This window comes from Sus scrofa, chromosome 8 (assembly GCF_000003025.6).
Source record: "Sus scrofa isolate TJ Tabasco breed Duroc chromosome 8, Sscrofa11.1, whole genome shotgun sequence".
Lineage (NCBI taxonomy): Eukaryota > Metazoa > Chordata > Mammalia > Artiodactyla > Suidae > Sus > Sus scrofa.
Window position 1 is genome coordinate 116596129 of NC_010450.4, and position 27789 is coordinate 116623917.

Genomic DNA, 27789 nt, shown 5'->3' on the forward strand with positions numbered 1-27789 from the left:
TCACCTCAGAACTCTGAGGGCATCCCAGAAGCTTTCCCCAGTTTCTGAGATCGTAGTAGCCACTTCTCATCTATTTCTGAGCATTCAGTGAGGAAAGCATTAGTGCTTCCGTATATGATAATAACATACTTTCAGGATATTAGGTGCCACCAGATATTAGACACAAAGCAGATCTAGTTAATAGTCAGTAGGGCTTCTGGAAGTTGCTGGAATTGCTCATGGGGGCATCTGGGTCACCTAGAGTAGCTCACCTCTCAGGATCATGTAAAAGACTGGCACACATTAGTCAGATGAACCTTGATTGTCAGCCTATTGTTCTTGGCTCCAGGTCTACCCTGAGCTGAGATGCTTGCTTCTTGCTTCCAGGATATTAGTGAGTTGGCTAAATCTTTCTATGTGGGAAGGAAAAATAAAAATGAAGGTGAACCTTCTTCTGATGAGGCATTTTTAACTCCTCTAGGTATTTCTGTCTTCCCTAGGCTACAGGATGGGATTTTTCTCCCACAATATCCCCTTTTAGTCTCTCCCACCCCTCAAGAGCATAATGACACACCAAATCATCATACTCTAGGTGCTCAATCTTAGCTAATCTCAATTGCAGGATGTTCGGTCTTCTTCGGGGAGCCCTGTTGGCTTTCCAATGGGAACAATGCCTGTAAACTGATATGGAAAATAAAGTCTGTATGATTTCTGGGGCTTAGCAGATTTGTGATTGTCTAATAACAAGATTACTCCTCTCAACCATACCCTTCCATTGCATGGCCAACTGTAGCTGCAAGTACTGTTAGATGTCACAGGTGTAACAAAGTTAATTTGTTAACCTCAGACATCACTATGGATTGCTCCCTAGCATATATGCTTCTGGCTCTGTGATCTCACTGGCTACTGAACTTTTTGTCAGTGGAATCTGTTTTCTTTGGGATAGAGAGTTAAGAACTATTTGGGGACAGAAGAGTTACTTCCTGTTTGATGTTAGAGAAGAAAAGAAAAAAGAGATCTCTCTCTCCCCCAACTGGAGCAAGACCATGACACGTCCCATGGGACTCTGTTGCTTACCCTTCCCCTACAAATCAGCTCAAGATTTTATTGTTAATCACTTTATGCTCAGTGTCACATAGACCTATACAATAACATCACCTGAAAAAAAGGCCTAAAGGCATTTAAAGTTACAAATGCTAGATATAATTTTATTAAGCTGGAACCTAACCATGGTACTCTTGGCTATACAGCAGAATTTTGTTCAGGGGGTTTCAGTTTCACTGCTGAAGTGATGTTAAGTGATGATTATCAACCTTTAAATACTCCATTCATGATTTAAATTTAGTTCGTGACCAGTGGGTGTTCAAAATGGGGCATAGAGCTAAAGTCTTTATTTCTAGGAGAGTGGCTGCAGATGCTAATTTAAATTTATGGAGAAAGACAATGGCCCATGGCAAACTAAGCAGAGCATTTGGGAGACCATTGGTATTCTGGGAGGACTCTTCCTAATTAAGCTGTATGCCTCCCTCTCCAATTCTCAAGAGCCAGTGTTGTTTATGACAGAAAACTTACCATTTGTTATTGTGTTCATTTTCCTCCAAGTTTCCAGATTTTCATTTCTGCTAGCATATTTTGAAAATTATCTAATTCACTGGACAGCTTTTCCCCTAAGGGGAGCATAAACTTGAATTAAAAATTAACTTTTGCTTCTGAGCCCTGGAAGTGTAGAAGTTTTTTCCTTTTGTGGAATATGACACAAGAAGCTTGCTGTAATTTTCTTTTTGTGCACTTGCCCAGATTACTCTCAGGGATACACCAAGAACTGTTCGGGAGGGAGGACAGAGCAGCAAACACAGGCACTGTGTTTTCATTTCAAAGCACCAAGAGAACCCTATTAATATAGTAGAAACTTAGCTCTTAGAGAACTCACAACCTCAAAAGTGATTAATAGATTAAGAGACCAGTACTGAGTATTTTGCCTTACAAAATTCTGGCTTAAGACCAGTAATGTGCAAGAGAGAAGGAGGTCAAGATGCCAGAGTAAGAGGATGTGGAGCTCACCTCCTCCCACTATCACATCAAAAATATATCTACACATGGAACAATTCTCAGAGAAAACCAGCTGGAAACGGGGAAAAGGACTTCTGTGCAACCAAAGCTGTATGAAAGATATGCACATAATCAGATAGGATGGGAAGAAAAACAATGGGTTGAGACCTATGCTCTTGGGAGGGACTGAGAGGAAAAGGGAGATCCCATATGTGGACACCTGCCCTGGGGAATGAGTGGGTCAAGTCACAAACTGGTTGTCCCAGTTTTGAGGTCCTTTGGGTAGGAGACAAGTTCCCTTGGCTGCTTGGAGAACCATTTAGAGAAATAGAAAGGCTGGAGAAGCCTAGGCTCTATTTGTGAGGAGTACCTGGGGGCTGATATGACCCCAGGCAGGGCATCGAGAGGTCTGGCCTAGCTATTGCCACCTTGCTACTTCACTGCATTTCCCAGTTCAAGCTGAGTGAACACCCTGGTGATGCTCTTTCTGCACCGCAGTGAGGCACTGGATTTAGAGATCCTTGATCTGGAAAAGACATGATGCAGAGGTAACCCAAAGTGCCAGGGTATAGCTTAGGTGAAGCAGCAGTGGCCACTGTTGGTCCTTACTCAAGTGGCACTCCAGAAGCAGTTCTGATGGCAGTGCAGCTGCCAGAATTCCCATAACAGCCTCACTGTGGGTCCTAGCCTAAGCTGAGTGAACACTTAGGCCCTGCTCACTCCACACCACAGCCTAGTACTAGACTTGAGGCAGCCATACTAGAGGAAAGACGCAACCATGGGCTGTATCTGAATGCAGCCACAGATGCCTACACAGGCAGGGCATTGGACCTTTGTAAGTATATGAGCCCCATTTGCTTCCATGCTCCCCTCCTTTGGGGCAACCGAGCTATCTTGAGCCCGACCCTCAGGACTTCTGATCCAGCAACTTGGGAGCAGACCTCATCCCTGCTCACCAAAGGCATTGGGCACATGCAGTCTACATAAGGACATTCCCACATAAGAATACCTCTTTAAGATGACAATAGGAAAGTGTTTCACCTAAATTCAGAGAAAGTTGAGTAAAATGAAAAGGCAGACAAGCTACTTTCCACTGAAAGAGCAAAACTCCTGAAAAGGCAAATAATGAAACAAAAATAAACAATTTACCAAAGAATTCAAAATATTGGCAATAAAAATGCCACTTGAATTAGGGAAGAGCATTGCTCTAAACATAATTCATTTAAAAAAGGAACTAGAGGAGTTCCCATCATGGCTCAGTGGTTAACGAATCCGACTAGGAACCATGAGGTTGCGGGTTCAATCCTTGGCCTTGCTCAGTGGGTTAAGGATCCAGCATTGCCGTGAGCTGTGGTGTAGGTTACAGACACAGCTCAGATCCCATGTTGCTGTCGCCCTGGTGTAGGCTGGCCGCTACAGCTCCGTTTTGACCCCTAGCCTGGGAACCTCCATATGCTGCAGGTATAGCCCTAGAAAAGGCAAAAAGACACACACACACAAAAAGGAACTAGAAAATATAAGGAAGATTCAATCCAAACAAAGTAATTTAATGTCTAAAATAAAAAATACTCTAGAAACAGTGGATAGCAAAATAAATGACACAGGAAAACACATAAGTGACCTGGAAGATAGAATAATGGAAATCACCCAATCAAAACAATAGACAAAAATGAAAAAACAAAAAGCCCAAAAAACCTTAAGTACAACATATGAGGTCTCTGGGATAACATCAAAAATGCTAACATTAGTATTATAGGGTTTCTAGAAAGAGAAGAGAGAGACAAAGTGGTCAAAAATTTATTTGAATAAATTATGCCTAAAAATTTCCCAAACCTAAAGAAGGAATCAGCTATCCAGGTACAGGAAGCACAGAGTCTCAAACAAGATGAACCAAAACAGACTCACACCAAGACATATCATACATAATTAAAATGGCAAAAGTTAAAGAGAAAACTCTAGGGAGTTCTTCCTGTGGTTCAGCAGGTTATGAACCCTACTAGCACCCATGAGGATAAGGGTTCAATCCCTGGCCTTGCTCAGTGGGTTAAGGATCCAGAGTTGCTCTGAGCTGTTTTGTAGGTTGCTACAGCTCCAGTTCGACCCCCAAGCTGGGCACTTCCATATCCCGCAGGTGAGGCTCTAGAGGAAAAAAAAAAAAAAAAAAGAAAGAAAGAAAGAAAAAAAAGAGAGAGACAATTTTAAAGTCAGCAAGAGAAAAACAGAGTCATATACAAGGGAATGCCCAGAATCCTGTCAGCTAAATACTCTGCAGAAATTTTGCTGGGCAGAAGGGAGTGGCATGATATATTCAAAGTACTGAATGGAAACAGTGCTGCAACCCAGGATGTTCTACCCTGTAAGACTTTCATTAGGAATAAAAGGATAAAGAACTCAGACAAGCAAAAACTAAGAGTTCATCAATACTAAATCTACTCTTAAATAAATGTTAAAGCATACTTTCCAAGTGGAAAACAAGTAAGAATCTATAGGAGAGGGAAATGCCAAATAGGAAAGGCATATATATAGTAAGGATTGAAGATTATTCAAGTAAGCCAGTAGGAAGATTAAAAGACAAAAAAATTTTAAAGCAATTATAAATACAATAAAGAGTAAAGAGATAAGATTGAGGATGTAATCAAAACATCAAAAACACAAACTATGGGAAAGGAGATCAAAAAATGTAAATGTTTCAGAATGTATTTTAATTTTAATGACTATCAGTTTAAATCAAGTAAATACAATTATGGGTCAACATATATGAACCCAAGGTAGCAGCAAATCAAAAACCCACAATAGATACACAAAAACAAAAAAGAAAGGAGCTCAAGAATACTGTTAAAGGAAATCATTAAACCACAAAGGGAGAAACAAAAAGAAAAAGAAATGAACAGACAAAACTTCAAACACAACCTGCAAACAAGTAATAAATTGACAATAAGTACATACCTATCAATAATTACTTTAAATATCAATGAACTAAATGCTCAGATGAAAAGACATATGGTGGTTGATTAGATTTAAAAAACAAGACCTTCAATATACTGTTTGTGAGAAACTCACTTCTGGGCTAAAGACACATACAGATTGAAAGTAATACGGTGGAAGAAGATACTTCATACAAATGGAAATGACAAGAGAGTAGGAGTAGCAATAGTCATTTCAACAAAATATAATTTTTAAAGAAGGCTATAACACATGACCAAGGAGGGTATTATATAATGATAAAGCAACCAATATAAGAAGAGGATATTACATTCATTCCCACTGACATCAATGGACAGATCATCCAGACAGAAAATCAATAAGGCAAGAGTGGTCTTAAATAGCACAATAGGCCAGTTGGATTTAATAGGTATCTCCTTAAAAGCAGAAGAATACACATGCTTTTCAAACATACATGGAAGGTTCTTTAGGATAGAACACATACTAGGCTACCAAAAAAACCTCAGCAAGGAGGGTGAACATTATGTCAAGAACTTTTTTCTGACCTTAGCTGTAGGAAACTAGAAATTGACTACAGAAAGAAAAAGGCAAAGGAACAAACATGCAGAGACTAGAAAACATGGTACTAAAAAACAGATGAATCAATGATGAAATCAAAGAGGAAATCAGAAACTTCAAGACAAAGGAAAATGGAAATACAACTTTCCAAAATCTATGGGATGTAGCAAAAGTAGTTCTATGGGGAAGTTCATAGTGATACAGGCTTTCCTCAAGACACAAGAACAATTTCAAATGAACAACCTATCCTACCACCTAAAAGAATCAGAGAAAGAAGAACAAAGCTCAGAGTCAGTAAAAGGAAGGAAGTAAGAAAGATCAGAGAGGAAATAAATAAAACAGAGATAAAAAAAAACAATAGAAAAGATCAATGAAACCAAGTGTTGGTCTTTTTGAAAAGATAAACAAAACTGATAAACCTTTAGCCAGGCTCATCAGGAAGAAAAGAGAGAGGACCCAAATAAACAAAATAGGAAGTTAAAAAGGGGTATAACAATTGATACCACAGACATACAAAAAAAAAATCATAAGAGAATACTGTAAAGAGTTCTATGACAACAAATTAGGCAACCTAGAAGAAATGGATAAATTTCTAGAAACATACAGCATGCCAAGGCTGAGTCAAGAAGAAACAGACAATTTGAACAGACTGATCATTAGAAGTTAAGCTGAATTTGTAATTAAAAAAAATCCCAGGAAATAAAAGTTCAAGACTAGATGGCTTCACGCAAGAAGTCTACAAAATATACATACAAAGAAGAATTTAAAACTACCCTTCTCAAATTATTTCAAAAAATTGAAGGGAAGGGAGCACTCTCAAATTCATTCTATAAGGTCACCATTACCCTGATAACAAAACCAGACAAAAAACCACACACACAAAAATTACAGCCAACATATTTAATGAATGTTGACACAAAAATTCTAAACAAAATATTAGCCAAACCAAATTCAACATGTATAAAAAGGATCATATACCATGAACAATTTGGATTTATTCCAGGGTCACAAGGATGGTTTAACATTCACAAATCAATCAATGTGATGTACCACACTAAGAAAAGGAAGGATAAAAATCACATGAGCACCTTAACAGACTCAGAAAAAGCATTTCAATTCATGATACTCATAAAGGTGGGTATAGAGGGAATATATCCCAACATAATATAGGCCATTTATGGCAAACTCATAGTCAACATAATACTCAACCTGTAAAAAGCTGAAAGCCTTTCTGCTAAATTCAGGAACAAGCCAAGGATGCCCACTCTTGCTGCTTCTATTTAAGATAGTATTGGGAGTCCTAGTCACAGCAAAAAAAGAATTTGGTGTCCAAATTGGAAGGGAAGAGGTAAAATGTCACTGTTTGCAGATGACATGATACTTTACATGGGGTACCCTAAGGTCTCCTCCCTAAAACTGTTAGAACAAAAAACCTCAGCAAGGTTTCAGGATATACGATTAATATAGAGAAATACATTGTATCTCTATATGTTAACAATGAAATAGCAGAAAGAGAAAGTAAAAAAAAAAAAAAAAACAAAACTATTTAAAATCACATCAAAAGAACAAAATACCCAAGAATAAACCTAACCAAGGATGTGAAGGACCTATATTCAGAAAATTATGAAACACAAATGAAGGAAATTGAAAATGACACAAACAAATGGAAATATATCCCATGCTCTTGGATTGGAAAGATTTATATTGTTTAAAATAGTGATATTACTCAAAGCAATCTACAAAATTGAATGCACTCCCTATCAAAATACCATGACATTTTTCACGTAATTAGAAAAGATTAGCCTAAAATTTATATGGGGCCACGAAAGACCCAGAATTGCCAAAGTAATCTTGAGACAAAAGATCAAAACTGGAGGTATCACATTCTCAGACTTCAGACTATATTAGAAAGCTATAGTCATCAAAGTAGTGTGGTATTGGCACAAAAAAGAGACACATAGATCAGTGGAACAGAATAGAGAGTCCAGAAATACACCTACACACCTATGGTCAGTTAAATTATAACAAAGAAGTAAGAATATAAAATGGAGAAAGACTTTTCAATAAGTGGTGCTGGAAAAACTGGACAGTCACATGTAAAACAATGAGGTAGAACATTCCCTTACACCATATAAAAAGATAAACTCAAAATGGTTTAAAGAATTAAATGTAAGAATGGACACCATAAAACTCCTAGAGGAGAACATAGGCAGAACAGTCTTTGACATAAATCATAGCAACATTTTTAAAAAATCTTTCTCCTGATGCAAAAGAAATAAAAGCAAAAATAAATCAGATGGGGAGTTCCCGTCGTGGCGCAGTGGTTAACGAATCCGACTAGGAACCATGAGGTTGAGGGTTCGGTCCCTGCCCTTGCTCAGTGGGTTAACGATCCGGCGTTGCCGTGAGCTGTGGTGTAGGTTGCAGACGCGGCTCGGATCCCGAGTTGCTGTGGCTCTGGTGTAGGCCCGTGGCTACAGCTCCGATTGGACCCCTAGCCTGGGAACCTCCATATGCCGCGGGAGCGGCCCAAGAAATAGCAAAAAGACAATAAATAAATAAATAAATAAATAAACAGATGGAACATAATTAAATCTTAGACATTTTACACAACAAAAGACAAAAGAACAACAAAAATACAACCTATGGAATGGGAGAAAATCTTTGCAAATGGTGCTACCAACAAGGGATTAATATTCAAAATATATAAATAGTTCAAACAACTCAGTATCAAAAACAGGAACAACTTAATCAAAACATGGGCAGAAGACCTGAATAAACATTTTCTCCCCAAAGGAGACATTCAGATGGCTAACAGGCCCATGAAAATATACTTACCATGACTATTTACTAGAGGAATGTAAATCAAATCTACAACGAGATATCATCTCATAACCTGTCAGAATGGCTATTATTAAAAAGTTTACGAATAATAAATGGTGGAGAGGATGCAGAGAAAAGAGAACCCTTGTACACTGTTGTTACCAATGTAAATTGGTGCAGCCACTATGGAAACAGAATGGAGGTTCTCAATAACTAAAAACAGGAGTTCATGTTACGGCTCAGCAGTAATGAACCCGACCATTATTCATGAGGATGTGGGTTCGATCTCCGCCCTTGCTTGGTGGGTTAAGGACGTTACTGTGAGCTGTGATATATATGGGTCACAGATGCAGCTTGGATCCCGCACTGTTGTGGCTGTGGCTGTGGCATAGACTGGTAGCTGCAGCTCCAATTTGACCACTAGCCGGGGAAATTCCATCACTGCAGATGGCCATTAAAAGTAAAAAAAAAATGGAAAAATTAAAAAAAAAATTAAAAAATTAAAATAGAGCTACCATATGATTCAGCAATTCCACTCTTGGAAAAACCAAAAGCACTAATTCGAAAAGATGCATGCACTCCAGTGTTCATAACAGCACCACTTATAATAGCCAAGACATGGACGTAACCCAAATGCTGTACACCCGAAATTAATATACAATATAACATTGTATTGTCTCTCTTTCCCTTTTTTCATGAATGTATGCAATCCACGCATCTAGTAGTATGCTGGAAAACTCTTTTAAAAAGTCTTGATTCATATCATTTGCCGATTTCCATGTAAGTATTTACACAATGACTGATTTCAAGCTACCAAGGAGCTAACACTTGGACTGTGAAATTCCTAACCATATAATCATCTGCCCTCTCAAGCTTTTAAGAAATTGACCCAGCACACCAATATTTTAAAGAATTAATTTCCAAGGATGTCTGTTATAGCCTCAGAATTTTGTTCACAAACATTGAAAGGAGAAATTTGTCATTTCCAGATTCTGTATAAGTGAACTATTTTGAGTAATACTCTATGAATCAATGTTTTCTATTTTTCCCAACTCCTTTTTTTTTTTTTTTTTGTCTCTTGTCCTTTTAGGGCCGCACCCACGGCATATGGAGGTTCCCAGGCTAGGGGTCTAACGGGAGCTACAGCTGCCGGCCTATGCCACAGCCACAGCAACGTCAGATCCAAGCCACGTCTGCGACCTACACCATAGTTCATGGCAACACCGGATCCCCAATCCACTGAGTGAGGCCAGGGATCAAACCCGCAACCTCATGGTTCCTAGTTGGATTTGTTTCTGCTGCACCATGACGGGAACTCCCCAACTCTTTCTGCTATTTGAATAATTCTACCTTCCAGTTTACAAAAAAATGAAGAATGCATTTTTATGTTACCCAATTCATCTATTTCCTAGAAAGCCTTATTAGAGTCTTGGACTTATAACTTAATGTTTAGAAACTGTTGTTCTGGCTCTTAATAGTTACTAGCTTGGTAGTTGTGGGCAAGTCACTAATCAAGGAAAATCAATATCTCAAAGGACAACTAACTGTAAGGTATGTCAAAGGATGTTACAAATTGTGCATAGTTAAACACATGGCATGTTCTTACTGTCTCAAGAATCAATATTGTGACTAATTCCATATCCTCTTGTATATGGGGTGGTGGTAGATGGATGGTAATGGATTTTTACTGTCATAGCATTTAAATGAAGGAAGAGATCATTAAGTTTAGGACAGTTTGGAGAGAAGCTGAGGCTTAAGACAACAGTTTGGATAGAAAGAAAAGAGTGGAGAGGGCATCCTAGGAGAAGAGGTATATAAATAAAGTAATACAAAATGAAATAAAATCAGTAATTTTCAGGGGGAGCATTTATTCAGTACACATTCCTGGTCACCATATGCCAGTCAGTGTGCTTGGTGCTAACGCTATAAAGCAATGAAACAAAATTCTTGTATTCATAGGCTCTGAAATCAAGTAAGAGAAAAAGCACTAGATTGGAGAAGATGGTTTGGGAAAAGTACAAATTAAATTTTGTTGGGTCAGTTGAGGTAATTTGGTAGAAGAAGTTTATAATTATCAGATACATAAAAAAGTCACTGTAGAATTGTACGTGAAAATTAAAATGGCATTTTGCAACAATCAATTTAGTTGAGATATGTAGAACAGATCAGGAGATTGGAAACAGGGAGAGATAATAGTGAAATAACTTAGAAATAAAGAGAGCCTGAACTGCAATTGGTAATACTTGCTCCATGATTGTACGTGAAAAAGAAAAAGAAGGATAGGAGTTATTTATTTTTTATTTTTACTTTATTTGCTTTTTAGGGCCTCAAATGCGGCATATGGAAGTTCCCAGGCTGGGGTTGAATCAGAGGTACAGCTGCCAGCCTATACCACAGCCACAGCAATGGGGGATCCGAGCTGCATCTGCGACCTATACCACAGCTCACGACAATGCCGGATTCCCAACCCACTGGGAGGCCAGGGATGGAACCCACATCCTCATGGATTCTAGTCAGTTTCATTACCACTAAGCCACAACAGGAATTCCAGAATAGGAATTTTGGAATAGAAGCTGGCAAACTGTTCCAGGAAAAAGTCAGATAGTAAATACCTTTAACTTTGCAGGGGATACAGTTGCTGTTGCAACTGCTCAGTCTTGTCCTTGTCCTGTGAAAGCAGCCATAGACAGTACAAAAATGCTTTAGGGTATAGAGAAAATGACAATGGTCATTGCTTAGGGGAGAGGATTATAACTTAAATTTTGGATATGCCAGATCTAGGTGATGAAGAGGAAATACAGGCAGAAGTATGGAAATTTAGGACTGGATTTTGAATGAGAGAGCAATCTTGGATTCAGATTTGAGTTCACTGTTAAAATAAGAAAGATGATGTATCTTTAGGATCAAACCAGGACCATGGAAAGCGAAGCAATTGGGTGCAAAGAACTGATTAAATAAGTAATAAAGGAACTAAGGAGATAAATTGGGGGCAATCTAGAGATTAGAAAGTGTGTGTGGCAAGGATGGGGATGGTGTTTCTGGAGGGATGGAGTGAAGAATATTGTTATAATAATGGCCCCCAGTGACCATTCCCTTGTGTCCAGGACCTTTGCAGATATATATATATTTGCTTTTTAGGGCTTCACTATGGCATCTGGAAGTTCCCAGGTTAGGGGTCGAATTGGAGCTACATCTGCAAACTACACCACAGCTCACAGCAATGCTGGATTCTTAGCCCACTGAGCAAGGCCAGGGATTGAACCCACATGCTCATGGATACTAGTTGGGTTCTTAACACACTCACCCACAAGGGGAACTCCCTTTTGCAATATATTATCGCTGTTCTTCTCATCAAGAATTAAAGTCTGTTTTTCTATCCCTTTGAGGGATAGACTTTTAAGGGATGACCTTGTAAATTGATTTGACCGGTAGAATGTGGTGAAGGTGACATTGTGTGAATTCTGGAACCCACAGGCCTTAAGACATCTTGCAGTTACAGTCTTGCCCTCTTGAAACCTTCAGACTGAAAAAGCCCAGGCTAGTCTGCTGAGAGATGAGAGGGTGCATGGAGGAGAACCCAGCAACAATCAAAACAAACTACCAGAAGTGTGAGTGAAGCCATCCTGAGTTATCCAGCTCTGGTTAAGACATCACAGACAGCATCCAAGGCAGAGAGAAGGAGGCAGAGAAATACTGTGGTTTCTCTCATCCTTTATCCTCTTCTTCCTCAGGGGCTCTCCTCATCCCCTGCTCCCTCAAGTGCCCCATTTTGGCTAACCAAATGAAGCCAGCTGACAGCCACCTCCTGGAAAGACAGAAAGACGGTCTGCACAGGGAGCAGAACTGGGGAAACAAGCCCAGGATCAGCACAGCAGATAAACAAAGGACAGCAAGCGTGAAGTGGGGAAGAAAGCAGAGGGTTTAGCCCTGCTGTGGCCATGGAGACAGAAGAGGAATTGATAAAGAAGCAGAAATGGTCCAGCCAGGTAAGTTGGAGAAACAATAATGCTGGTCTTAAAAAATGAGACGATTATAAGGAAGAAAGAGAGGTCTGATAAATGGTGTAAAATAATGCAGAGACTTCAAAGAGCGTGACTGGTTAAAGAGACAATTTTACTTGGTGACATGTAATAATTTGTGACCCATGAATGACTTACAAGCGCTGATTAATTTTTCCATCCCCAATTGTGGCTTGAAAATCCTCAAAGTGTAAAAATGTCATAGGGGAATCATCATTAAAAATGAGAATGGCATCTATTTTGGCTTCTAGTATGTTTAAAAATTTCTTTATTTGGTAAGTTTATAAAAGATTTTTGAATGTAATATATCTCCATTACATAAACCATATAGAGATGCATAAAGATTAAGTTAATGATCTCTAATTTCATTTTTTGCTTTTTATTTTATTTATTTTTTGCTTTATTTATTTATTTATTTATTTTAAGGGCCACCCCTATGGCATATGGAAGTTCCCAGGCTAGGTAGGGGTTGAATTGGAACTGCAGCTGCTAGCCTACCCCATAGCCACAGAAACGCAGGATCTGAGCTCCACCTGCAAACCTACATCACAGCCCAGAGCAACGCCAGATCCTTAACACACTGAGGCCAGGTATCGAATCCTCATCCTCATGGATACTAGTCAGGTTTGTTACTGCTGAGCCACAAGAGGAGCTCCAATGATCTCTAATTTCTGCTTTAAAAATACCTAAATGATGATATGATTATTTTTATCTTCCAAAACTGAACATGTTGAGAGTCTTATAAGGTGTATTGAGTGGCCAGGCACACCAATATTGGATATAAGATAATGCTATTTATGATTTGGTCACCCAGTTGAATGCTTCTAGCCGTTATGCTGATTTTGAATACTGTAGAGCTAAAACTTCTTTTTTATTATTCTTAGGTACCTTTTAAATTTAATTTATACCCATGATAGGACTTTTGATAAAGACAAAAAAAATGAATACTGAAGTTAATATGAGTTAATTAAGAGTGTAAAAATGATAACTCTCTAATTTGCTTTAAGACAGGCTGCACAAAATTTGTTTCATTAATTTAACACAGTGCACCAAAATCTCTGTAGAACTTCCAAAACCAGTATAAAAGGAAAAAAGCTAATTTAGCTTTTTTAGTTACTGCAAATAAAGATAACCCATATCAGTACTGTGACATTTTGAAAGAAGTGCTGCCTTAGGTAATTTTGTCTGGTTATTTATTTATTTTATTTTTGGAATGATTTTTTTTTTGTCTTTTTAGGGCCACATCCATGGCATATAGAGGTTCCCAGGCTAGGGGTCGAATCAGAGCTATAGCTGCTGGCAGCCACAGCAACTCCAGGTCCTAGCTGCATTTGCAACCTACACCACAACTCATGGCGATGCTGGATCCTTAACCCACTGAGTGAGGCTAGGGATTGAAACTGTTTCCTCATGAATACTAGTCAGATTCATTTCCGCTAAGCCACGATGGGAACACCAAAATTTTTTTATTATAGTGGATTTACAATGTTCTGTCAATTTCTCCTGTATAGCAAAGTAACCCAGTCATACATACACACACACACACACACACACACACACACACACACACAATGTATATATACATATACATAGTTTTTTTCTCATATTATCTTCCATCATGTTCCATCACAAATGATTGGATATACCTCCCATGCTACATAGCAGCATCTCATTGCTTAGCCACTCTAAATGCAATATTTTGCATATAGTAACCCCAAACTCCCTGTCCATCCCACTCCCTCCATCTGCCTCTTGGCAGCCACATATCTGTTCTCTATGTCCAAGAGTTTGTTTCTGTTCTGTACATAGGTTCATTTGTGCCCTATTTTAGATTCCAGATATGTGATATCGTATGATATTTGTTCTTCTCTTTTTGACTTATTTCACTTAGTATGAGAATCTCTAGTTGCATCCATGTTGCTGCAAATGGCATTATTTTGTTATTTTTTATGACTGAGTAGTATTCAATTTTGTATATGTACCACATCTTCTTAATCCATTCATCTCTTGATGGACATTTAGGTTGTTTCATTTCCATGTCTTGGCTATTATGAATACTGCTGCAAAGAACATAGGGGTGCATTCCCTATTCAAACATTCCCTACAAACAAAAGTCCAGGGCTGGCTTCATGGGCAAATTCTACCACACATACAAAGAAGAACTTATACCCATCTCTATTAAATTTTCCAAAAGGTTGAAGAAGAAGGAACAATCCCAAATTCATTCTATGAGGCCGTCATTACCCTAATACCAAAACCAGACAAAGATACCACCAAAAAAGAAAATTATAGATTAATATCTTTGATGAGTATAGACACAAAAATTCTCAACAAAATTATTTATTTATTTATTTTCAATGGAAGTTCCCAGGGTAGGGGTTGAATTGGAGCTGCAAGTGTCAGCCTACACCATAGCCTCTCAACAAAATTTTAGCCAACTGAATCAACAACATATAAAAAAAATCCAACAACATATAATCCAACAAACAAACAAACAAAAATCCAACAACAACAAAAAGATAATACACCATGACCAAGTGGGATTCATCCCAAGTTCACAAGGATGGTTCAACATATGCAAATCAATCATGACAAAAGAAAAGCCAAAAATCACATGATTATCTCAGTGGATACAGAAAAAAGGATTTAACAAAATCCAACATCCATTCATGATAAAAAATTCTTACCGAAGTGGGTGTAAAGGGAACATACCTTAACATAATCAAAGCCATTTATGACAAACCCACAGCAAATGTAATACTCAATGGAGAAAAGCTGAAAGTCTTCCTGCTAAAATCTGGAGCAAGACAAGGATGCCCACTCTCACCACTTTTATTCAAAATAGTATTGGAAGTCCTAGCCACAGCAATCAGACAAACCAAAGAAATAAAAAGGTGGAGTTCCCATCGTGGCTCAGTGGAAACGAATCTGACTAGTATCCATGAGGACAAAAATTCGATCCATGGCCTCAATGAGTAGGTTAAGGATCCGGTGTTGCTGTGAGCTGTGGTGTAGGTCACAGGCAGGTTCAGATCTGGCATTGCTGTGACTGTGGTGTAGGCCGGTGGCTATAGATCTGATTGGAACTCTAGCCTGGGAACCTCCATATGCTGCTGATGCAGCCCTAACAAGACCAAAAAAAAAAAAAAAATTAAATTAAGAAAGTAAAAGTATCCAAATTGAAAGAGAAGAGGTAAAATTGTCACTCTATGGTGATGACATGATACTATATATAGAAAACCCTAAGGACTCCACAGGAAAATTACTTGTGTGGAGTATTTGATCAACGAATTTAGCAAAGTAGCAGGATACAAGATTAATATTCAGAAATCAGTTACATTTGTGTATATTAACAATGAAATTATATAGAAAAGGAATATATAAATATCTGCTTTTTTAAAAACATGCAAATCCTATATGATACCATTTGTTTAAAATTATAAAAATTCGAATTTAAACTATAATGACAAAAAGAAAATCTGGTTTCCTAGGGCCAGATGTGGGGACAGATAACAGTGCAGAAGCATGAGGAAATTTGGGGGGATGATGGAAATATCTGTATCTTGATTTTGGAGGTAGTTACATTGTTAATAAACTGTATGTTTACAAAGGGGCATTGATTTGAATATAAATTAGATCACAACAGAGTAAAGCAAAAAGTATATATGGAAACATTATAAAAATAACTCAGTTTTTTTTTTTTTAATGTTCAGTTAGATAATGCCAATATTAGGTCACAAAAGCAGAGTTTTGTCTATAAGGGCCAGGACTGGGGTGAGACAGGTGAGGCAAACGGGGCACAAAGCTGAAAGAGGTGCTCACTGCCAGATGTGTGAAAGGGTCAGCCTGCCCTTGTATGTCTCTATTTTTTATTCCTCCTTAAATTTGGTGCCCTGAGTGCCTCACTTGACTTGCCCTTCTTGACAACTTAATAGAAATTAAATTTTTAGTTCCATCTTTTTCTGTTTGTTTTGGCCACACCTGCAGCATGCAGAAGTCCCAAGGCCGGGGCTCGAACCCATGCCACAGCAGCGACCTGAGCCACAGGAGTGACAGTACCAGATCCTTAACCCGCTGAGCCAGCAGGGAACTCTTATTCCATCTTTTAATATACATTTGGTACCTAAACCAAATGTTATAAAAATATTGCCATTTAATTTTATTTTTGCTAAGTAAATTTAAAAAAATACTGGTGTGATTTGTTGGTTTGTGTGAGGACTGCTGCCTTTCACTTGTGGAAAACTTTCAGAAATTATCTTTTAGATTACTGCCCCTCTCTGTCTCATTTTCTCCTTCTGAAACACTGAAGGAATAGCTGTTGGAACTTGATCTATTATTCACATTCTGTTGTCTCCTGTGCATATTCTCTGTCCCTTTGTCTCTTTGTCCTACATTCTGGATAAAACTTGCATTCTCTCTTCAGTTGTTTTTAACTTGTGTCCTATCATCTCCTTGAATGTCTAATTTGCACGATTAGTATTATTTTTTCAAATTCTATTTGTTTATCAAATGTGCTATAATTTTGACATCCTCTAGTATTTCTTTAAACAATTTAAAGAGACATTCTTTATATTTTAAACATTGATAATAAATATCACCAAAATGGCAAAGATTCAGTTTTTGCTCATTGACGTGTTTGATCCCAGGTCTAAGGATAGTCTGGCACAAAGCATGAATTAGTATTTGCTTATATATTTATTACATATAATCTTTTCAGGTCAGATTCTGTTTTTTTTTTTTTTTTTTAATTGTTTCTGCTGATTCTTGCTAAAGATAGCTTGTTTCCTAGGGTGCTTTGTGATTCCCTCCTTCCCCCCTCTTACTGTGAGATTATGTTTCTTGAAACTTTATTTGGAAAAACTTTGTGTCCTGGGTCTAAGGTATGTTCCTTGCCAGGTGCTTCAGTGACCTTAACAACCATGTGCCACTTTATTTATTTATTTTTTTTGTCTTTGTCTTTTTCTGGGGCCACTCCCATGGCATATGGAGGTTCCCAGGCTAGGGGTGGAATCAGAGCTGTAGCCTCTGGCCTACACCACAGCCACAGCAACGCGGGATCCAAGCTGCGTCTGCAACCTACACCACAGCTCACTGTGATGCCGGATTCTTAACCCACTGAGCAAGGCCAGGGATCGAACCCGCAACCTCATGGTTCCTAGTTGGATTCGTTAACCACTGCACCACGGCAGGAACTCCCATGTGCCACTTTAAATTCTCAACTTGGGATTTTTATGGCTTACATAGGAAGAGTGTGTGAGTCCCATATCTACATGAAGACTAGCTTATGATTAAGAATTCTCATGAGAGAACTTTTTGTTTTCCCATAGGACGAAGGCAGGATTTCTTACTATTCCCCCTGAAGACAGAAATGGAGGCTTAAGAAAATTAAGATCACATGGCTAGAAAAGGAGAGTTTGGAGTTCCCGTTGTGGCTCAGTGGTTAATGAACCCAACTAGGAACCTTGAGGTTTCAGGCTCAATCCCTGGCCTTGCTCAGTGGGTTAAGGATCCGGTGTTCGGTGTTGCCATGAGATGTGGTGTAGATCGCAGACGCAGCTAGAACCTGGTGTTGCTGTGGCTCTGGTGTAGGCTGGTGGCTACAGCTCTGATTAGACCCCTAGCCTGGGAATCTCCATATGCTGTGGGTTCGGCCCTAGAAAAGATAAAAGACAAAAAAGAAAAAAAAAAAAGAAAGAAAAGGAAAGAGTTTGAAAGAGTACATAGATTTGTAGGACTTGAAGCCTGTGCTTTTCCCTTATACCAAATGCCTTCAAATGACCTGCGTGGATATATGAACCTGACTTAAATTAGCTCTCAAGTAGGGAAACACATGTGAGCTTGCCGGAAGCCGGTCATGTCCAGCTACAAGAGTGGTGTCAGAAACGGCCCTGAGAATAGACATCTGCAGAAGGTTTCTGGTTCTTTGTGGCTAACACCTCTGTGAGGTCACCACGATGGGTCTGGGGCTAGCCTGGAACTGTGATTGGTCAGCAGAGGAGACAGTTAGGTAGGGAGCTGGGTATAGTTCATGGAGAACAGGACAAGCTGGAACCTCTTTGTCTGTCCCTCTCTGACGCAAGCAACCATCATCTGTGGAGCATAGTGGCTGCAGCTTTACTTGGTCTCTCAAATCTCATGCAAACATCTCAGTGGCTGGCACTCACCCAGGACAACACGGGGAAGAAGTTTCTGGGAAATGTGGTTCCAGCTTATCTAAACAGACACAGTATACAACCACTAAAGGAGGGCAGAAACTTGGCAACCTACTTGAGCTAGTCGCATCTTTCTCTACGTAAGAAATAGGAACCATAGTACTTAAACTCTTTGTTGGTGACCACCTTACGTTCTCATCATAAAACTTACCATCCTGAGAGTGAGTGTGGGAAGCTGTATTTAGAGTGCGTCTAGTATTAAACATGTATTTATTTTCCTGGAGTATTAGTTTCAGAACCAAAACTATGCAGCAGCTTTTGATCCATAATTCCTACAACTTCTTTTTTTTTTTTTTTAAACGATTTCTATTTTTTCTGTCATAGCTGGTTTACAGTTTTCTGTCAATATTCTACGGTACAGCAAGGGGTTCCTACAACTTTTTTAGGATCGTATTTAAAAATATTTAGTTTCTGGAGTTCCTGTTGGGGCTCAGTGGAAACAATCCCAACTAGGAACCACAAGGATGCGGGTTTGATCTCTGGCCTCGCTCAGTGGGCTAAGGATCCAGCGTTGCCATGAGCTTTGGTGTAGGCTGCAGATGCGGCTTGGATCCTGCATTGCTGTGGCTATGGTGTAGTCCGGCAGCTGTAGCTCTGATTTGACCCCTAGCCTGGGAACTTCCATATGCTGCAGGTGTGGCCCTAAAAAAGGCAAATGAATAAAAAAAATATTTAGTTCCTATGGTAATGGAAATCTGTGAATTTTGGAAATGCACGCTTGCCATTGACTAGTACCTTCATATAAGGCTACACAAACATGGGGGCAACTGATTTATTGACAGAGAAACATGTCCTTAACAAGTTAACATGATGCCCTTTGTTCGGTGGGCCAAGGTCATTTGAAACTCTTCAAGCTCTCTGAAGAATAGGATCCTCAATCAGCCACCCTTTTCTTTTGAAAAAGTCTCTCGGAAAGATGTGCCTTTCATCCAAAGTCTACAGAGCTTCTTTTGAAGAACATGTGTTAATTCATTAAGAGTCTACTCCGGTCAGGACAGACTCACTTTTTTCTATGGGATTCTGAGGCTTGTGTGTCTCCTTTTCCTCCAGTCCAGAGCATAAGAATAACACAGTCTGAACTGTATCATCTACCAATTTTCAGCACTTCTAGGCAAGATTTACTATCTTTAATAATAATAATAAAATAATTGTTATTATTTAATATTATAATCATTTTTATAACTGTTCTTGTTAAAATTATCATTCCTCTAGCTCTTTTTCTTCCTGACACTCTTAAGTTATTTTACCATTTGCAAATCTCTACACAAACATTTTCCCATTCCCTGCTCACAATTAAGGGAACTTTTGACCATTTCCACCTTATAGGTAGGAAAAAGGAAGCTCAGAGACATTAACTGATCTGCCTGGGTCTCACCATCAAGGTCAGAGCTGGGCTTCCCTCAAAGTATTGTTCTACTCCTTTATATTTTTATCACTCTTTCACTTTTTAATAAGGTTGATTATTCCTATTTCTGCTATTGGGTCACTTTGACAATGTGTGCCTCTTTCCAGTAGGAATTATGCAAATGCCAGCAATTTTTCAACATTAGCTATTTGAACATGGAACACATGACAATGACTTCCTGGACGAATTGATGAATTTGTACCATTTGTTCATCCTGCCTCGAAAGTGATGTTTCGGGATCAATCTTCTAGGTAAATTGCATATTCGCAAGAAACTGATTAAATATGGGAACATTTTGACTTCTTAAAATGTCCAGCACACAGAGATGGGTAGGGGATATTTCCTTTTGCTCACAAGGAACAGAATAAAAAATGATTCGTCATGCACTGATAATTGCAGTACAAAAGAAATGTGGCTATTTTTAAAGCACTATTTTCTCTCTAAGACCCAAAGCTTCCCAACCTCTTATAAAAATCCATTCACCTGATATTAAAAGCTCCATTCCCTGCACCAAACCTCAGTCTCTGACCTGAAACATAATGGCAAGTTCCCAGCAAATGATGCAGCCGCTGCCACAGTCGAAGCCTTTGTTGTTCGCACTTATCCTTGTACGCAGACATCTCTGAATAGAGAGGCAGGTGCTGTTTGATAAAAAACTGGTCCCCACAGTAAATGTGAAGAGCAGTCAGAACACATTTACATTTTTTTATTTTCTGAGGGAAATGTTAGATGAGTTTGGAATCTTGCAATATCCTTCTGCAGTTTAATACCCACCTCCCTCCATCATCGACCAATTTCAATATTTTCAAGCTGCGTTTAGTTAGAAATTCACACAAGGAGCACAGGGGCAGGCGTCCCAGTAGATGACAAAACAATGACAAAGAGAAAAATCATTGTCTATTTCAACGAGTGCCCTGGATTTAGAATTAAAGACTCTGCTTGCCTAGTCCCGTTTCTTATTATCTAGCAAGGTTCTTTGGAGTTGCTCTTTGCAGACACAGCATATTCATTGACAGGATTAAAAAAAAAATTTGGAGCTGGATTTTAGATGAAAAGTGTCGCTGTCTGCATATCAATGCCAGCTACAAATCAGCACAAACAATTGTTCCGTCATTAGCAAAAGCCTGTGAACAGGAGCAGTCCTAATATTAAGCCTTCTGGCGCTCTCACTGGATTTGTTTGACTTGATTGCATCCCGTTACATCTACAATCTGTTTTGTGTTATCGGCACGTAGACTGACAGACTTTTAAATTCACATTTAGAAAATTTGAGAGCAGTTTTCCAAAAACAAACACTCCCTGAAAGAGTAATATATCAGCAGCGTTGACTTACACTGCCAATAACTAATATTTAGCCACTAGAAACAGTCTAATCCAATTAAAGAGGAATCCTGGAAGGTGAGAGACCTAGATTCTGCTAAGGGTTGACTTGGTTTTACTTTGTGTGTGTGGAGTTCTCTAGCCTACAGTTCTTTTGAATAACTAGGATGCTGTATGGGCTCCCACCTTTACTAGGATAAATAAAGTAGACAAGAATTAATATTTCTCAGGGCTTTGGTTCTTTGAGATGAAAAATGCTGTGGAACTGCAAAGACCCACTAAAACTGAGAGCTCCAAGCGTCACCATTTTGCTCAGACTCCTGAGCAGCTTAGTTGCATGCACAAGAAAAATAAAAATGAGTAGAAATGACTATTTAATGCGTATTTCACATATGCGGGGGAATGTGCTAAATGCTTTCCTTTTCATTCTCACAACTACACTACTAGCATCTCTGTTTTACACTCAAGGAACTGTGGTGAGACAGGTTCAGCAAGGATCCAGAGTCCCACAGCTCAGTGCCACATGGGGCTGGTCCATTCTCATAATGATGTCAACTCAGAAAGCCACTGCCAAGGTCCTATTTTCTAAAGTCACCTTTCATGATCAGTTCCCCAAATCACGTCACTCTCTTTACTTCCATGTTTCCCATTGGTTCTCTCTCTGAGAATTTTGGCTCTGTAGGCCTCCTTGAATATTCAAAATTTATAGAGATCATCTACTCCTCTACAGTAAGAGTTGGTAATTCCTGTGTGTAGGAGATGAAGTTTCAGGGACCCATACTTCAGTGAGATTTATGGGTACCCAGTGATCAGAAACACGGTGGAAGATGCTCTCCCACATAAAAGTCAAATAGCTGCCTCTGGCATCTCTGTCACAAGGAAGGAAGCACGGCTCCCAATTGGTCTCCTCATGTTCTAGAGGCAATGCCTTCTGCAATTAGAAATGCTACTCCAGCCCATACACCTGGTTACACAGAAAGCTGTCAGCTTTGAGGGCACCAGAGCCAGAAAGGGCTCTGCATCAGGGCTAGACTGCAGAGGGGTCTAGGTCCTTGGGCTCTGTGTTCCATCAGCCCCTACAGTGCTGGAGGTGTCAGTGGTGGGAAAAGTTGTGGTTTGGAGCTTATGGTAACTTCTAGTGGCAAACACTCAAGGCAGGCCTTTGGGAGTTTGGAGTAGGGCCATGCCATCTGCGGTGGAGGATTATATACTTTTGGAAACTAGCTCCTGGAGTGGGTAGTGGGTCCTGGGAGAGATGGAATGATTGTCCACTGGATTCCAACTGAATTGCCCATTATGTGCTAAATTCTGTTGGACTGGCCAAGTCATGAATATGGATGGACCTGGTGGCAGTCTATCATTAGATAGAAAGGTAGATCCAGAAATGTCACAGGCAATGGCCGAGGACACAAGTAAGCTGCATGGGCAGGTAGCCTGCATGCTCATGTCACTCACCACAGTCTCACTAGTGAGTTTTCCCTTGGCACCTATGCCCATGGAGGGGGTGATACTATAAACTCAGCTAAAGGAGAGTGAAAACACTTGTGCTTGGTTTATAGACAAAATTGGCTCAGTATGTGAAAATGGAAGACTGTATTACAAGTATATTTAGCATAGATACAACTCATGGATAAAAATTTGTAAAAGTAGATACTTTTTTAACTTAAATATTTGTTAAAACTTCTAAACAGATACCTTTTTTCTCTTTTAAAGTTTTTTTTTTTTTTTGTTTCTCCTGAAAGATTTTTTTAAAATTTAGGAACCTTACAAATTACTTAGGATACAGTTCTCATACTCTCTCTCTCTGACCACTTAATTTAGGATAATAAAGTTTTAGTCTTTTACTTACACATTTCCATCTGCCCAGCAACTGGAGTCCATCTGGGAATAATGTGTTTTCATCAAATTGTATGGGTATCTCAAACCAGGATCACTCATCTGAAGAGAAAATGGTTGTTATTTCATAGGTTTCACACATGAGCAAATGGATCTATAGCTGTGAAATGAATAATAGCATTATTTGACTGTACAGTTAAATGAAAGTCTTGGAAATTATATAGTTGAATATTTTGCATTATTATTGCTATTTTCTCTGGATTTCTCTTTAGGAGGGCCTTTATACTTAAACATTTTCTTCGCTTTTCCTCTTTCTATTGAACAATAAAAAGGACTGTTTTGTTAGTCCAGGGTTGATGAGCAGCTCTGAATGCCCCATGGATGGGGCTAGAACTAGGACAAGGGTGTTACCTCTCAAAGCAGTTTGGTGAATTTAAGTAAGTAAGCAGCACGCTTCCAATTAGGATAGATTCTATCCCCAAAGGGAATCATTTCACAATATGGGATTGAGGATAACTAGATAATTCTAGGATGCATTTTTATTTCCTCTTCATGTCAGCACAGAGACATGAAACAAGCCCTGGTGTCTAGGTGACTTGGGTTTGGCTTGGCTTCTTCCTTGTATCAATGCTATGACCTCTGGAAGTCACTAAATTTGTTTGAGCCTCACTTTCCTTACCTGTAAGATGAGAGGATTAGAGTAGATTTATTCCCTTGCTGGTTTGATTTTTAAAATTCTAGAAACCAGGTTTTTAAATATAATTAAGCCTAACTGAAATGAATATCCAAATTTCCCCCAAAGCACTTCCTCCCTAAACAGTCCCTTAAAATAGTGTTTGAAGGTTAAATGGATTAACATATGCCTTACGATTTAACCTAACTAATCAGCAATTGTGTGCTGTCATCATTATTAATTCTTTATTCTCCCTCCAAAAAGATGACATTAAAATGTCCCATTGTAATATTTTAAACTCTTTTCAGGCTGAGGTAGACCTTGAGAGATATTGATCGTACTTTAAAAAAGAGACAATTATCTGAATAGATGGCACATGGTATTGTTTATATAGCATATTTTGTAGAGAAATGCTCAAAAAACGGATGAACAAGATTTCTGCTCAAGTGGTCCATTCTCCCTCCTTCCCCTATTCTATTGCCAAGAGCAGTCCTAGCTCAAAATGTACTCAAACGTGTAAAAAATCTATTTACGTTTCTGAAATTATACAATAATAAATTTCATAGGCTCATTACATACTAGTGAAGTAGTAGGTCTGGTATTTGTCTAAAAATTGCCTCATTCCTTTCACTCTAATATTTGCCTGAGTTCCTCAAACACTGATTTGAGGATATCTTTTTTTTTTTTTTTTTGCTTTTTAGGGAGGCACTCACGGCATATGGAGATTCCCAGGCTAGGGGTCGAATCAGAGCTACAGCTGCCATCCACAGCCACAGGCATGGCCACAGCCACAGCCACTACCATGCCAGATCTGAGCCGCGTCTGTGAGCTACACCACAGCTCATGGCAATGCTGGATCCTTAACCCATTGAGAGAGGCCAGGGATCGAACCTGCAACGTCATGGTTTCTAGTTGGATTTGTTTCCAATGCACCATGATGGGAACTCCTGAGGATATCTTTTAGTCTTTACACTAGTGATTAAAAAAAAACAAACAAAAACCCTTCATTTTGAGAATGCACCATAGAAGAATAATATTACAGGAGGACTGATGCTTGGCAACTTTGAAGAACTACAAGAAAATTCTGTGCAAAAACTTATACGCAAAAAGAGAAAGTTCTATGACCTCCCCCCAAATCCTGTCCTAGAGTAAGAACTCAATAGATATTTGCCAAATAAATGAAAGGATTAAATTAGAAAATAAATTTTTTTTCTTTTAAGCTCAACAGAGATAGTGATTTTCAGACAAAAAATATTATCGCAAATATTTCCCAGCCAGCAAATGTCATTATCACACCCCTTGCCTAATTTTGGAGATATTATCATGTCTAGCAACAATAGTGTGGATTAAGATTTGTAACGGTTTCGTTGGTTCTAAGGCCCTGAAAATATGATAATTAGAGCATTCTGGATGCTCATTCTTCCTGTTAGAATTATACTGATATTATCATTTCATTTTTGTTTGTTTGTTTCTCCTAACAGCATTCCCATCTTGGCACTTAAGTAGAAAACTTCACTTTTTATGCTTGTTTCACAGTTGATTCCATCCTTTGACTTCCTGTTTTCACAATTTGCCAGCCAATCAAAGATATGTGTGGTCTGAAAGCATGTGTCAACTGAACAGATATCAAAAATAAAACACACATATACATCCCAAAAGACGTGTGTCAAAATCAGTAAGATTGCACAAGGCAGAAACCTCGGATGGTGCATTCACAGAAGAAAATTGTCAGAAATTAGTTCATTCAGTCTAGTATCTGAGCTTTAATAAACCGTGTCTTATCTCCTTTGGCCAGTGGACAGTTTCTAATTGGTAAGGGTCCAAGGTAAGGCAAACAAATGCAGGGAAATCTGTCTGCCTGGCTTTCTACATCAGCAAGATAGCCCTATCGTACATCAACGGACAGGCTTCAAGTTGACAACAGGAAAAATGTGACTCAGCTTCTACAAAAGGGGAAGTCCCGGCACTGGGCTCAAACAATGGGCCTGTCACTTTACTGCTCTGCTGGTCTTACTTTTTTTTGAAGATATGCAGGGGCAGAGGACTCAGTATCCTTCTCTGGGTCCTAGACACTGCATTTAGTATTGAGGAAGAGGTATTGTTAAGGGTGAGAGTGGAGCAGAGGAAACAATGCAGAGCTTGTGGTTAGGCTGGTAAAATGACACCTTAAATTCCAGGAATACTTCATCTGGGTATGGAAACAGGATAGGCCCCGGAACAGAACAGAAGCAAGGCAAATGCTCCCTAGAACATGAAACTCCTGAATGAATAAAACAAAGAAAAGAGTCTGTGAGGGATATGCTTATTTTCTCCTTCTATTGTCATGTGTCTGCTGTTCCCAGTGCGGAAGAGAAATCCCATTTCAAGTCAGCAACTACCTGTTCAGTGATGCAAAAATCTTTCTGTGACATGATGCCAAATGCCATGTACATGTGTTTAAGTTTCGTTATTTGATTTTTCTTTTTTTGGGAGGGGGGGATTGTTGAGACCTATAAGGCTGAAAAAAACTTTATTTCTTTGACAACTATGCTCCATATAACACAAATCACACCACCACCACCCCATGGGTAGACCTCACTCTAGAGTCAGCACAGAAAGAGCATGTCCTTCAAGTGAGCTGCTCTAAAGGGTCTCTGGTCTCCAGCAACTGGACCACCATTACCCACTGTGCTCATAGGTCATCCTTAGTCCCTCTCTTAGGGCTTTGTCTAACTTCACAGTTTCCATTTCTTCTGTATTGACTTCTGAAAGTTCCATCCTCTTTCTTTCTTGTGGTGAAGTGATAAAATGGTTAAGTTTGGGTGATTAAGACCTTTTGGTGAAACAGAGACTTACAAGAACCAGGAGGAGTGGCTATATGTTGCTGGGTCTCAGACTTTTATGGGAAAGACAATGGCAGTAGTGAAAGAATCATTGGTGAGAACATGAGTTTTCTTTTCTTTCTTTTCCTTTTTTTTTTTTTTTGTGTGTGTGGCATATGTAAGTTTCCAGGCTAGGGGTGGAATTGGAGCTGCAGCTTCCCCCCACAGCCCCAGCAATGCAGGATTTGAGTTGTTTCTTTGACCTACACCACAGCTTATGGCAATGCTGGATACTTAACCCACTGAGTTAGGCCAGGATAGAACCCGCATCCTTGTGGATAGTAGTGGGCTTCCTTACCACTGAGCCACAATGGGAACTCCTTTTTTTTTTTTTTTTTTTTTTCTTTTGGCCACCCCCAGGGCATGTGGAAGTTCTGGGGGCAGGGATTGAACCCACATCACAGCGGTGGCTCAAGTAGTGGCAATAACAACACCTGATCTTTAACCCATTGCCCAGACACGTGTTTTCTTAAGTTTCAGTTTTTTAGACTCCATTGGAAAATATTTATTATGTTTGACTGAATTCTTTTTAGAATATGACAAATATATTTTACATTTTTTTTTTTTTTTTTTTGGTGCCATGGTCATTATGTTCTGACCTGTGGTGTAGTAACACCCCAACAGATTAAGGATGGCTTATCACTACTGATAGCATCACATTTTCTTCACCTTTGTGTTCTGGGTATGTAGGTCAATCATTTGCTAAACACATTTAGCTGAAGTAATACATTTTCAACTATGTTTTGATTAACCACATTGAAAAAGCCCCAAGGAACAGAAAGATATAATATAATAAGACTGGTAGAGAGCAAGGATTAAAACGGTAAAACTGGATTCCCTCTCCTGGGCAGGAAATTATAGTTTTGACTTCTCTCTTTTGGTTGCCACAGAAATAGGGAATGAAGGAAAAAGCTAGTTGAAGTATTTAGCAGCAGCAGAAAGACCCCTTGAGTTTTAAATGTCAGATTTAAACTCATTTCAAGGAAGAACAGTGAGGAAATAGGAAGGTTTTGATTTCATAACACCCACAAGATTTCCAGAACCTTCCTTGATATTAGCTTAGTATGGAGCACCCTCTCCTCCCCACCCCGTTATTGAGTCCTGTGCTTCT

General features: G+C 39.0%; 1 long non-coding RNA gene across 1 annotated transcript in view; it reads left to right on the top strand.

Moving 5' to 3' along the window:
- Positions 1-27789, top strand: part of LOC110262179 — a 77447-nt gene that overhangs the window by 25742 nt on the left and 23916 nt on the right. Inside the window, exon 4 of the long non-coding RNA XR_002346847.1 lies at positions 12084-12338. This is a non-coding gene — a long non-coding RNA (uncharacterized LOC110262179). The remainder of the gene's footprint in view (positions 1-12083; positions 12339-27789) is intronic.